General features: G+C 42.8%; 1 pseudogene; it reads right to left on the reverse strand.

Annotated features, from left to right (window-relative positions):
- Positions 1-2,999: 2,999 nt before the first annotated feature.
- Positions 3,000-14,286, reverse strand: part of LOC144272058 (tetratricopeptide repeat protein 38-like) — a 28,448-nt pseudogene continuing 17,161 nt past the window's right edge.

The raw sequence follows: 14,286 nt of genomic DNA on the forward strand, positions 1-14,286 counted from the left end.
ATATTTGCAACCTAAGATCCCTATAAGCTGTGTGGCCGCACAGCAGGCTATCAAGGGCTGTGCAGGCAGAGAGGATATAAGAGCCAGTGTTGAAGTTCTATGCACCAGAAAGGCCTGTTAAAATTTCAGCAGATGCTTCACAGTCTGGATTAGGTGCAGTGATTTTACAGAAGCATGAGGATTGTTGGCAACCAGCGGCATATCTATCCAAATCACTGATTGAGCCAGAAACCAGATACACACAGATTGAGAAGGAGCGACTGAGGAACACTTTAAATACAATATCCAATAGTCCTGTGCTTAGGGCTTTTTCCACAAAGCTGGGAAACTTGGGTTCAAGTCCCTGCTCTGAATCAGGCAGAATGGGGATTAGAACCTGGGTCTTCCACAGCCTGTACAAGTGCTTACGGGAACTGCTGCCTCCTCCTTGTTGGTTATTTATTTTGCAAGAAGGACTGACCTGGTTTAGGTGCCTACTGCCAGGAAGGGGTTCACAGCTGTGAATACCAAGCTGAGCAAGCTGCTTCCCTCTGACTGAGACTAATCCCTTTTGTGGGGCAGGGTTTAGTCCGTGCTGCTCAGCATGCTAGTTTCTGTGAATCCCTCTTTTGAGGCACCCTGGATGGGGAATCTGCCTAACTTGGGGCTGTGAATTCATTTGGACAGCAGCACCTAAGTCAGAGGTGGGCAAACTATGGCCCGTCCTGCCCGGCCAGGGTGGCTAGCCCCCGGCCCCTCCCCTGCTGTCCCCCCTCCCACACAGCCACGCAGGTAGCGCGGCTTGCGCCCTCCCACCTCCCAGGCTTTCCAATAAGCCAGTCCTGCTGATCTGAGAGGCATGGTAAGGGGGCGGGGAGCGGGACAGGAGGGTAGATAAGGGGCAGGAGGTCCTGGGGGGGGCAGTCAGGGGATGGGGAGGAGGGGGCGGTTGGATGGGTCAAGGGTTCGGGGGGGGGATGGTCAGGGGATGGGGAACGGGGAAGGTTGGATGGGGGTGGGAGTCATGGGGGGCCTGTCAGGGGGCGGGGTTGTGGATAGGGGTCAGGGGACGGGGCAGGGGTTGGATAGGGAGTGGGATCCCGGGAGCGGTTAGGTCCTGGGAGGGGGTAGTCAGGGGACAAGGAACAGGGGGGTTTGGATGGGTTGGGGGTTTTGAGGGGGGCAGGAAGTGGGAGGAGGTGGATGGGGCAGGGGCCAGGCTGTTTGGGGAGGCACAGCCTTCCCTACCCGGCCCTCCATGCAGTTTTGAAACCCCAAGGTGGCCCTCGGGCCAAAAAGTTTGCCCACCCCTAAGTGTTGCAACATCAAAATCTCCTTAATTCTCTATCCTTCTGTGATAAAGGTAGTACCATGCAGTTTGCTCTATGTATGTAACCTTGGTAACAATCAAAAAATGATCACATCACTGTCTGCGCTGCACAGATATTAAAGTTGACACTTTTTATAAAAGGGGGTACAGTTTGGCCCTGTGTCCTTGGACAAGTTCCCTCTGTGATGCTGATGCCAGCTCTGATCAAAACTGTAGGCTCGGCTGAAAACTGACAAACTCACAGTTGGAAGTCAAGTCAATTCACATGTGTAGTAGCAGACTAAAAGACTGTTAAATGTGTGTGAATGTGTTTGGTGTTTAAACTTCATAAAATCAATGAGATTTTGCATGCATTGTTTTCACTTATCTGTATCGTGTTAGTAAATATAACACCCTCCTCCCTCCCCTACTGTTTAGCATGCTTGTGTTCTCCCTACCTCAGCTATGGCTTTATTTCAATCGGAGTTGTGTGTAGACAGTTCGCACAGCACTTTGGGATTCTTCAGCATAAAAAAAAAAATCTTAAATTTTACTGTGGTTACAGTTCATTCCAACAAAACAGATCTGAGCAAAGACACCATGTATCCAGAACATTTTTAATACAAGAAAAATCAGTGCAGACTCATTCAAGGAATAAAGGATTGCGTGGGCGTAGGGAAAGATAAGTGTAAATGACAGTCTTCTGCAGTCTGGCCACATACATGCCTAACACTAGTTTAACAGAAGTTTCTGGTGCCAATTCCACCTTTGAAAATGAGTTCCCAAAATGGGATTTTGTTTTTTGTGGGATTTTTTTTGGATGGGTGGGTGAATATGAATATTTTTGCTGAACTTGATACCATACATTTTAAATTCAAACAGTATGGCTTTCTCTCACACGTTTGGTGCACAGAATAGCTTGACTCATCCCAGAATTCTGCTGAAGAGATCCACATTGAATATGTAAAATATTCATAAACTGCAGTTTCATACCTTTAGTCACTTCCTTGTTAATGGGTGAGTTCAGAAAAAAATGATCATATCACTGAATTGAATGAAGGACCATAGGTAGTATTAATTATATATAAATCACATTACATATAAACAAGGTAAGCATTTAGGATAAAAATCACATTGTTTTTATTATTGCATATTTAATAAAGATCTTAAATTCAATCAGTAAAAAGTTCATTCTAAACTGTGAAATTGTTGACTTGCAAAATAAAGTCATACAGGCATGATCTTGAATAGTCAACAATTCAGAATTATGCTTTTGGGGAACCTAGAGCCAGCAGGTGGGCCCAAGGATCTGGGCTGCATATTGGATAGTGTATGTGGGATATTGCTGTGTATGAGCGATGTATAGAATCATAGAATATCAGGGTTGGAAGGGACCTCAAGAGGTCATCTAGTCCAAACCCCTGCTCAAAGCAGGGCCAATTCCCAACTCCCCAGATCCCTAAATGGCCTCCTCAAGGATTGAACTCACAACCCTGGCTTTAGCTGGCCAATACTCAAACCACTGAGCTATCCCTCCCCCCCCAGAAGTGCTCTCCTACCTTCCCCCAGGCCTCTATTGCAATTCCAGGATTGGAGCACACCATATGGCTAGTGCCACTCCATAGAAGACTGTCACCTGATTCATTAGTTCAAAACCCCAATCTCCTCCCCCACCACCGCATGCATGAGGAGACGATATGGAGTGGAGCTTCGTGGAGGCACAGGGCTCCCACATCCTGCCCCTATTTGCAGCAGTGGTTCTGTGGGGCCAGAGCCTGCTGTGGTTATTGGGCTGTTCATATAAAAGCTCTATCCATCCCAATCTAGTATTCATGTAATTGAATAGCAACACCACTGCCTACTTTGGCAGTTCACAACCTTGCAGTAAGTGTTATCCTGCAACCTGATAAGCATAAGACTGATGCGTTCTCCTGAAAAGCAAAGGCTCAGCATGCTTTTAAACAAATGATTGATATCTATTTTATTTGCTACTGTCGCCCTGCTAGGCACAGCAAGGCTACAATCTTCCAAGAATCAGAGGTGTGCCAGAAGCTCAAGCAATGATGCTGAATCACCAAAAGAAGCTTCCCAAAGCTCAGATATTTAGAAGATCTGTTGTGGCTGCTGATGCAGGATTTTCCCTATTTTGAGTCTTTTAATGCCACAGAAAGAGACTCATTATAGTGCTAATTATTATTTCCACTGGAATAACAGATTTAAGATTCATCCCATCACATGAACAGCTGATGCTTTCCAAATAAGTCGCTCAGTCAATGGTGAATTTGGTCTCAACCCATCACGTTCTGCCAGGAGGCATCTGAAGGAGGTAAGGGAGGGGGGAAGTGAAAAAAGAGGCCATAAATACAGCGCTCAAAACTATAGCAAGCAGGCTTTTCTGTTTCCTGATTTAGTAGTCATGTGTCGTCTGAAAATAAAAAACTTGCTGCAGCAAAAAGACTGGTAGATGCTCATGTTTCAGTCCCTGGCATTTAAAGGAGTTGAAAATGAAAATCAGTATCGAAAACAGCACAGCTATGTTTTTAAATGCCTATATTGTATGCCTTGACCACAAATACCACAACACAGTCTACCACATAGACTAATAAGAGAGTGATGTTCCCTCTCCCATTTCTAACCCTCCAACTAATTTTCCCTACTTTCACAGCCACATGGCTCTGAAAATGACACAGCACAAGAACTTTGTGAGAAAATAATCTTACTCTCCTCCCTTCAAGATCCTAAAAGCTCCCTTATTCCAGCTCACTGTCTACCACTAACCATCCACTCCTGTTCTGATATCTCACCTCACAATTCTTAACCATAACAAACATTTGAAATAAGATGTCTCATACATAGACTACCTGCTCACATCACTTCTAATGTTCCTTCCCCAGTTATTTGTATTTTGTCTAATTTTGATTGTTAAGTTTTCTGACAGGGAGATCTAATAGGAAATGAGCAAGGATCCCTTCATATCTGGGAGGTTGGAATGATTTTCATTACTTTGAAGCTACGGGTCTGATTCTCCACTCATTTACATTTGTGTTAATCAGGACTAACCACAGTGAAGTCAGTGGAGCTACTCTAGTGTAAGAGAATGTGATCTTAAGCTTCAATTCTTTCAGCTGTCCTACACAGGTAGACTCCTCCAATAACTTGAATGGGCCTCAGTATGGGCACGTGAGTCTGCTCATGTTAGCAACTCTTGTGATTTCTACTAACACAAGACTGGCACAATGGAGAGCTGAAATATGGCACTAGAGTAAGTTAGATCCCAAATAAACTGCATGTGGCATCATTACAGTATTCAGCTACTCGTATACATTTTATTTTGTAATCTATTAAGTATATTGCTCCATATGTAAATACAATGGTTCCATACTGAAAGAGAAAGTCTTTTATAGCTAAACTTGTAGACTACTAATAAATTGGTGAAATCAACCAGCCAAGTTTGTGTAGCTGAACAAACTAAATATTTGATAATTGCTGTAAATTGTGACCTAAGATTAAATCTAAAATTATGCAGCTTTGTATGTACTTGCTTGCATATCATTTTACTTGTAATTTACAATGTTTAAAAACAATTGAAATTTGTGCTTTCATAAATTGTATTTCTATTTAATGCATACCATGGAATCCAGAAGTTCTGATTTTTAGCAAGTGCTACTTATCTAGCCAGTTTTTGATAGGCTTTTGATTTACAATTTAAAGCAGCATGAATAAATAGCTGGCTGAAAACATATCTCCGAAAATATGAGTCACAAATGAAATAAGTTAATATTAGGTAATAAATGCTGCAAGTGATAATTGCTTAGATTCTGATTGGTTAAAACTATCCAGAAGAGAATTTCTTTTACATACAGTATTAAGCAGCTGAGACATAGTACTTCTTATTTGTACATTTGAATATTAGTAGTAACATGAAAGCCTAACAGATGCTTCTCAAAGACAAACAAGCCCTACCCAAATGCAATTTAATAAAATAACATTCAAGCCCCTTACCTGAGCATTGCTGCCTCCTATCTACAGGAGTTTGTAGCGAACTGGATAAAGTAATTCTACTGTCTTGTCATAATTTCCATTGTCAAACTCTACCAAAGCCTGGCAAAGCGGCAACCCCAATTTCGGAGCCAGACCTAGCTCATGGTCTTCACCAGGTACTCTGCAGAACAGGAAAGAAGTTAACTGCCAATGAGCAGAAGGTCAGACTGCAGCACTTATACTCCTTTTCGTGCTGTTCTGTCACCTCCTGTTGGAGCAACTTAGGGTATGTCTATGCTACCCGCCAGATCGGCGGGTAGCGATCGATCCACTGGGGGTGGATTTATCGCATCTAGTCTAGACGCAATAAATCAACCCCCGAGTACTCTCCAGTTGACTCCTGTACTCCACCGCCACAAGAGGCGCAGGCAGAGTCGACGGGGGAGCGGCAGCAGTCAACTCACCACAGTGAAGACACTGCGGTGAGTAGATCTAAGTACGTCGACTTCAGCTACGTTATTCACATAGCTGAAGTTGTGTAACTTAGATCGATTCCCCCCCCAGTGTAGACCAGGCCTTAGTTCCATTGAGTTAAAGGAATAGTGATACACGGAACAAAACCTAACACACATTAGGTTCATTTTGCTAAACAAATCTTATTTGCTGTAACTTTAAAAAATCCTGAAATCTCGCATATTTTAATTAGACAAGTGAAGACATCCATTCCACAGTATTGTTACTCCCATTCAACCTGAGTAGTTAGCCAATCATTGGAGCCCTGCAGGTTGTTTCTATTAGGAGGAGAAACTGATGATAAAGTCAGGTATTTCTTTGAGGGAAACCTGTTTATTAACAAGAATGTACAGAAAGCCCTGTTTCCCCAAACGCAGTAGGAAACAAACATAAAACAGGAGGCATTGCTCAATATTCCAATCCTCTTTTTTCAGCCAACACTCTACCCAATAGCTCTCTCAAATTTCAGGTCACACTACAAGTGATGCTTTGGATGTCTTTGGATTTGTGTTGCCTTCTCTAGTTGCCTGTCTCTTTCTCTCTCACACACAGCACACAGACAGAGAGCCCTCTCCATCAAAACCCCCATACCCACATAGCTCAGCTCCTGGCCTTGCATGTAGCCTATGTTTTGGGTGGTGGCTACTATTGTTTTTCAGCTATCTTACTTCAAAAGGAGCTTAACTGCTTCTTTTGTTTATCTGAATGAAAGGCAGCTATTACTTCCACCAGCTCAAACAATTTTCACCCATCTCATTATACATCTATAGTAGAGAATTTTGGTTTTTTGCACAGTGATCCACCCAAGAAAGAGGAATAGAGTCAGCAGGTTAATGCCCCAGTGCAACAGATTATGAATCCAGTTTGTCATCATTTCTCAGTATACAACACAAACAAACAAATTTAAATTCTTTCTGTTTTTGGAATATAGATTTTTCTTTATAATTTAGTACACATAGCTGCTATAAATTAAAGCACTTTCTTAGCTCTGGATGTATTATTATATCACAGTTAGAAATCTTTATAACTAGATAGACAGAAACACAATGGAAATAGAGTGCTGAACTTACATTACTGTATTCAGTTGAGGAGTTTGAAAAAATAGCTGACTGTTAGCACTCCTAAACTAATTGGAATGTAAGCTGTTTGGGCCAGGGACTGTCTTTTTGTTCTGTGTCTGTACAGCACCTAGCACAACAGGGTCCTGGTACAGGACTAGGGCTATGCTAATACAAATACAAATGATAATAAAGTGGAACACTACGTTTATGCAATGTCACAAGGATAAAAGTGAATATCCGATGTACAACTGCAAGTATAGTATTTACAGATATATCTAAAACTTCCAACTCATCCCACAACTATAACAATCTTTGAAAAAGCAAGCAATGAGTATATGTGCCTACTTCCCAACAATGGCCTGTTTCTAAGGGCTTGTCTACACTGGCACTTTACCGCACTGCAACTTTCTTGCTCAGGGGTGTGAAAAAACACCCCTGTAAAGCGCCAGTGTAGAGAGTGCCCCAGCGCTGGGAGCCATGCCCCTCATGGAGATGGGGTTTTTTGAGCGCTGGGAGAGCTGCGACTACACAAGCCACGTTAAAGCGCTGCCACGGCTATGCCAGTGTAGACTAGCCCTAAGACATTTCATGCTAATCATCAAACCTGGAGGACAACAACAGCAATATAAATAACTAAATTGTTCTTCAAGATGAGATCTTCAGAAGTGATCACCTTTGGACTAAATCTACTCTCCGCTTGGAGTCAGTAGTGTAGTTCCCGTTACTTCCATTGAAGTTAAAGTTAGGCACTTTTGAAAATCTCACCCAGTTTAAGGTTTTCTAATTAAGAGGCTATAAAAACATGATTTATAGCTGAGTTTAAGATGCAGGCTTATTTTTTTTTAAATGGCTATTTACAGAATTATGGTGTTTGGTGCCCACACAAAAAAATCTTTCTGTATTTATACGTTTCACAACCCTCATCTCTCACAAGGAAACCACAAATATGGGACACTGAATTTAGTTTCTTCAGTTAATCTGAAAAGACTAGTGCAGCTAAATATTCCAATAAGAGGAATCAGTCCTTCAGTTCATGAAAACATAAGTGTGATACCCACCAGAGTACACTATTATATGGATTTGTTTGTTGTTGTTTATTTATTTTAACTTTCAGCCTCAAAATGTATAGGGTAGAAAAATAAAAATAACAAAAATAAAGGGCTGGAGGATTAGAATTGTATGGCTATTCTTTAAACAAACAAATAATTTCTAATATAGGTAACGTAATTTTTATATTCTTGATGTGAGTAAACAGTCCTATTACCCACATTTTGGCTTAGTAAACATGAAGTTTAATTTTATATTTAGTTTTTCAAATATGCATATTCATATCAATGTTTGTTTTCTAAAGTAAATATAGTAAAATTACGTTTTATAATGCTTCAAACAACTATTATAATGCAGAGCAGTTACAACAATGTTACAATGAAGATGTAAAGGTAGGTGTGGACAAGCAGATGAAAGCACTGTGCAGAGGTTAGCAATACTAAGTATAAATTCATTAAATATTCTACAAATTTTCCATCTACCAATGTTTAAATTCTATAGCACATATACTTGGTATCTAGAAGAAAAAAAAGGCTGTCACCATCTGATAGTAGCAAGCAAACCAGATATTACTGTTTGGTAGCTTTACATTTCTCACATTTTCTTCTTGATCTCTCAAAGCTTAAGTGGGTCATTTGCATATGCACCAGTGCTGTTCTGCTCTTTTGTGTAAAACAATACCCATCACACTTGATATTAAGTTCCCATTTATAAATAGTTTCTAAAAATTGCTAATTGGTTAATAGGTGTCAGTCTCTTAGAAGATTGTTAGAGAGAGTCCAAGAGACCAACATATTGCTTGTAACCATGGCTTATAATCATCTAGCACAGTGGTTCTCAAACAGGGGTCCAGGGCCCCCTAGGGAGCTGCGAGCAGGTTTCAGGGGGTCCACCAAGCAGGGCCAGAATTAGACGTACTGGGGCTCAGAGCAGAAAACCGAAGCCCCACTACCTGAGGCTGAAGCCTGGGGCCCAAAGCCCTACCACCCAGGGCTGAAGCTGAAGCCTGAGCAATGTAGCTTTGTGGGGGCCCCTGTGGCATGGGGCCTCAGACAACTGCCCTGCTTGTTATCCCCTAATGCCAGCCATGGCTTTTGTATGCAGAAAAGCAATTGTTGTGGCACTGGTGGGCTGTGGAGTTTTTATTGCATGTTGGTGGGGGGCCTCAGAAAGAAAATGGTTGAGAACCCCTGATCTAGCACACCTTCTGTTGTACTTATAACCATCTTTAACACATACTACTCGTGTCTAACATCTATCACTCATATCACACCTTTACACACCATTTATAAATGGAAACTTAACATAAAGCATTACCACAGTAAGCTTGCTGCCCTATTTTGTTTGGGTTTAAATGCCACTGCTGTCATCTTTCTAATGCTATGTATACACTATTTTTAATTAAGATTTGTTTTAGCAAAATATGATGATCATTACTCTTCTGAAAACTGACAGACAAATCACAGGCCCTTTCTTCCGTAAGTGAAAAAAGTTGTCATTGTAGGTAGCTGCCTCTTTCCCGGCCTGTCTATTTCAGGATGTTCTGTGGCACCTTTACATATAGCCCTTAAGGGTCAGAAAGAGAAAGCAATGACTGACTCAGACTGTACTCTGAAGAAAGAAGGGAAATCAGTTTCACGCACAGAAAAGTTGTGTACATAAAACAAAAGCAGGAAAAATGTAAGAGTGGAATGCCATTCTTATACCTCCTGTCATGATGGTTAATATAAAAATAAGAGGAAGAAATTTATATTTTAGACATAAACAAGGATGTGACAAACGTTCTATTTTGCTGAAATACCAAAATATTCAAATTTGTATAGATGAACCAAATTGTGCCAAAATTATTTCCACAGCGCTTTCAGCTCAATATCATGTTAAAATGAAACAGTAACTCCTCACTTAAAGTTGTCCCAGTTAACATTGTTTCGTTGATACATTGCTGATCAATGAGGGAACATGCTCGTTTAAAATTGCGCAATGCTCCCTTATAACGTGGTTTGGTAGCCGCCTGCTTTGTCCACTGCTTGCAGGAAGAGCAGCCTGTTGCAGCTAGCTGGTGGGCGCTTGGAACCCATGCTACCATGACCGGAAGCCCCCTATCAGCTCCCCGCTCCCCTAAGTTCCCTGTGTGGCAGCTGCCCAGCAGACTATCAACTGCTGGCAGTTCAGCTGTCCCTCCCCATACTGCCATGTGCTGCTCCTGCCCTCTGCCTTGGAGCTGCTCCCTGAGCCTCCTGCTTGCTGTGCGGGGGGATTGGGGGGGGAGGAGGAGGGGAAGAAGGGGGCTAATGTCAGGGTGTCCCCCTCCCTCCTGCTCCTGCACCCTGCTTACCCCACCTTCCATAGAGCAGGGGGGACACATGACAGGGACAGGGCTCAGGACGGGGGAAGCTTCCTGGCAGCAGCTGTGGTCTCAGCTTGCTGATCTACTTAACAAGGCAGTGTACTTAAGAGTGGGGTCAACATACTTGAAGAGGCAATGCACATCTCTCTCTCTCTCTCTCTCTCTCTCTCACACACACACAAACACACACAGTGTTTCTCTGTCTGCCATGCTGTCTCCCCTTCCTCCATTCGTGCTGCCTTGTAGAGAGTGAGGCTACATTAATAACAATGAGTTAACCCTTTAGGGCTCAGCCAATTGCAAGTTTATCATTTAGCAGTAAGGCATTCCCTGGGAAATATGCCACGCTCTGACTTCACCACCTCAACCAAGCTTCACAATCATCATCGCTGTGTACCAGTATTAAATTGTTTGTTTAAAACTTACACTGTGTGTGTGTGTGTGTGTATATATATATATATATATAGTCTTTTCTCTGGTGAAAAAAATTTCCCTGGAACCTAACCCCCCCATTTACATTAATTCTTATTGGGAAATTGGATTCGCTTAACATCGTTTCACTTAAAGCTGCATTTTTCAGGAACATAACTACAACATTAAGTGAGGAGTTACTGTAATTCATTGTATGCTTATAGACATTTTATAGATCTCTCATAATGAACACTGATTAAAATTGGGGCATTAGGGCAAAAAGGGCCTTTACAGGTAGTTGGCTTATTTTGTGAAGTTTTCTTAATGCTGTAGAAGAAAAATTCCACTGTTCTGAAATGAACAGTCACATCTCTAAAGTACACCCACTGTAAGGGAAAAAAGTGTCTACAGGGTAAGGTGCCACAAGCACTCAAACTCACAGTACCTACGATGCTCAGACAATAATGTTGCTATCTGACAAGATTAAATACCCAATCTATACATTAAATGCCCAGTTTAGATACACTTAAAATCAAAAGTAATAAGATTTTCTAATCTTAACGTCAGAAACACTACCCTGCTGAAACCAGAATTCTGGTTAGGACATCCTAAAACAAAGAACAATAAATTATGGTACTTAGCAAACTGGTAGAAATTAATTATTATACTAATATGCCTTGTGATAAAAAATATTTTAATTCACCTGCTTACTTGGCAAGTTCATGAAAAGTTGTTAAGAGCTCATTGGTGGTTTTGTGGTCTTTGACCCTTAGCAAAGACATGAGAATGTGGACATCATTGAAAAGCCAAACATGATCTTTGGTGTGCTTCTTTGCAAGAGGGATAACTTCATTCCATCTGTCTCCCACCTTTACACCTAGGAGTAATATACATGATTTCAAATAAAAACTCCACATGCAAAACCATACCTCTTGGCATATACTCCCAGTTTAATTCAGCATCATAAGATTTGATTACTAGTTTAAGGAACCACCTCTGGACCTGTGTCAAATCTCTTTATTGATCATCTCCAAATATACCATCTGTCACTGATATCCTGGATCCCATTAGATAGGGATCAGACCTAATAATAGGATAAATCAGAGGCGGATTATGGGTTTGTAGGGCCCTGGGCCAGAGCAAGTGGGGGCCCCTCCCCACCCCTTCTGCCTGCAGTCCCCTGCTCCCATCCCCAGCACTCCTGTAGGGAGCTGGGTCAGGGTGCAGAGGCTTGACCCGCTTTACCTGCCCGGCATTCTGGCTGGGGAGCAGGGTCGGGATGCAGGGGCCAGGCAGGAATGCCAGGCAGGCAGGGGGAGCAGGGCAAGCCCTTGCGCCCCGATCCCGCTCCCCAGCAGGAGTGCCGGGCAGGCAGAGTGCGTCATGGCAGCGCCCATTTTTCCAGGAGCCCCACAATTGGCCAGGGCTCCTGGGCACAGGCCCCGCTGGCCCAGGGGCTAATCCGCCAATGGGATAAATGACGTCCTCCTGAACACAGATGAGGGAAGATAATGCCCAAAATCATTATTCTGGATCTGTGTGGGGCATATTATTACTAAAGCAGACTGCAGATGAGTGCACCATGACTACCTGTGAAAGCTCTGTGAAAATTATTTACAACTATGATGATGTGGGGACAGTCTGTCTCTTATGAATGCTGGCTGATATTATGAAGCTGTACCATGAAATTGCTGTATCAAGGAAAACCTTTGTATGTGTATCCACCATGAGTGGGCACAGTTGTGTTATGTCTTCCCCAGACCCAGGACAATGGGAAATACTTAATGTTAACTGAGGTGCTTTGAGCAGGCAATAGACATGCCCAGATAGTTTGCACAAGCTGGGAAAAGATATTTCCTCCTTGGGTGTGGGGGAGATTGGAGCACTGGAAATTTGCCAAAAATCAGAACAAAGAAAGCCAGGTGTTGGAAAGGTGGCATATAAACAGGGGATGCTTGCTGTGAGATACACAGGAGGCAAGCTGGGCTGAAAGACTCCATGAGGAGCAGCAACCCAGAAGCCTGATGGGGCAGAGAAGGGCAAGTAGCGTTTACTATGAGCAGATCTGTGTATTTCTCATGCTATTAAACAAAGACTCTTAATGTGTTAGTAAACTATGCAAAGGTCTGTATGTGTTACATGCTTTACAACCATCATATGCCCCTACCCTGAGAGAATTAAACTGTAAGCCAGAGGGCTCTTAACTTTGGTGGGATTCTGGGACTGGGTGTGTGTAGGTTGCTGGAGGGGGAGGGGGAGGGGGACGGCGTCAGCACTGGTCCTGGGGACCTAAGGCATAGGGTTACCATATGTCCAGGTTATTCTGGACATTGTCTCTATTTTGAGACTGTGTCCTCTGTCCGGGCAGATTTTTCAAATAACAGGAAATATCTGGGATTTTTGTAGAGCAGATATTGCAGCTCAGAAAGCGCCCTGATTGGTTCGCTTCCAGATTGGTCCCTCCCATGTATCCACAGCTGATTGGTCCATTCCCCTGCAGGCACAGATTCTGGATCCTGCCCACCCAGGTCCCGGCTCCCAGCCCTGGGCAGGGGGTCCTGCAGAAACTGCTGACTGATGGTTGTCAGTCACTGGGTCCTGGGCTTGCGCCAGTCACCATGACAGGGAGTGACACTGCCCTGTATCTCCAGTGATCGCCCCTCCAGCACCCTTAACTATGTCCCCTTCCCCGCCCCCCCCAGCAGTATCTTCTTTTGGCCAACCTGAAATATGGTAACCCTACAGTAAGGCAGGTGAGCTGATGAGCTCTATTTCCATGAAAGGATAACAGACTGAGAATCAGCACCAGGATATGTGCCACACACACCAAGGGAGGAAACACTACTGCAGCCTATTGAGACCCAGGGAAGCTTAAAAACACACAGGAATCCAGAGGAATTCCCTTGACAGCAGTCTATTGAGGATATGTCTACACATACACAGGTCTACACATATACATGTCTACCCTTCACCCTCGCTGGGTCCCAGAGCTCAATTATCTACACAGCAGTTTTCAGCCTGGGGCCCAAGCCTAAGTCAGCTGTCCCGAGCCAGCCTTGGGTTTTTTATCCCTGTGTCGATGTACCCTGAATGACCAAAAAGAAGTGCTTGACTGGATCTGTGACAACAACTTAGGAGGTGAGCATTTTTTTTCTGGAACTCTCGCTTCATCTTTGTGTTAGAAAGTTAAAGAAAAGACGGATGGCTGTTTACATATTCCCATGGAACTTTTGGAATGATTGGTACTATATTTACATTGACTCCTTATTTCCATCAATATCAAGATTAAGAACTAAACATTAATGTTGGCTTGATATTTACTAAAAGAGACGTTAATGGCTTTTTAATAGCTTATGCATTTGATCTTTTAACATTAGGTTGAAAAATGAGATCTCTGGGGACAAGGGAAGTGAAACTTGCCAAAAAAAGAAAAATGTGACCTTTATTAATTTGGTTGAATGGAATACTGTACTTGCAGGAAAATAATAAACTGTAGGGAGAAATAAAGGTAATGTTCATTAGTATATACTTAAAATTCACCTCTGAAGAACAGCATCTCTTTGAAGATTTCTTCTCTAGCATAACCCACTGCTCAGACTCGCTCTGTATATTTACCTAAATCTTCACCTGTTGCATTT

Source organism: Eretmochelys imbricata, chromosome 1 (genome assembly GCF_965152235.1).
Source record: "Eretmochelys imbricata isolate rEreImb1 chromosome 1, rEreImb1.hap1, whole genome shotgun sequence".
Classification (NCBI taxonomy): Eukaryota; Metazoa; Chordata; order Testudines; family Cheloniidae; genus Eretmochelys; species Eretmochelys imbricata.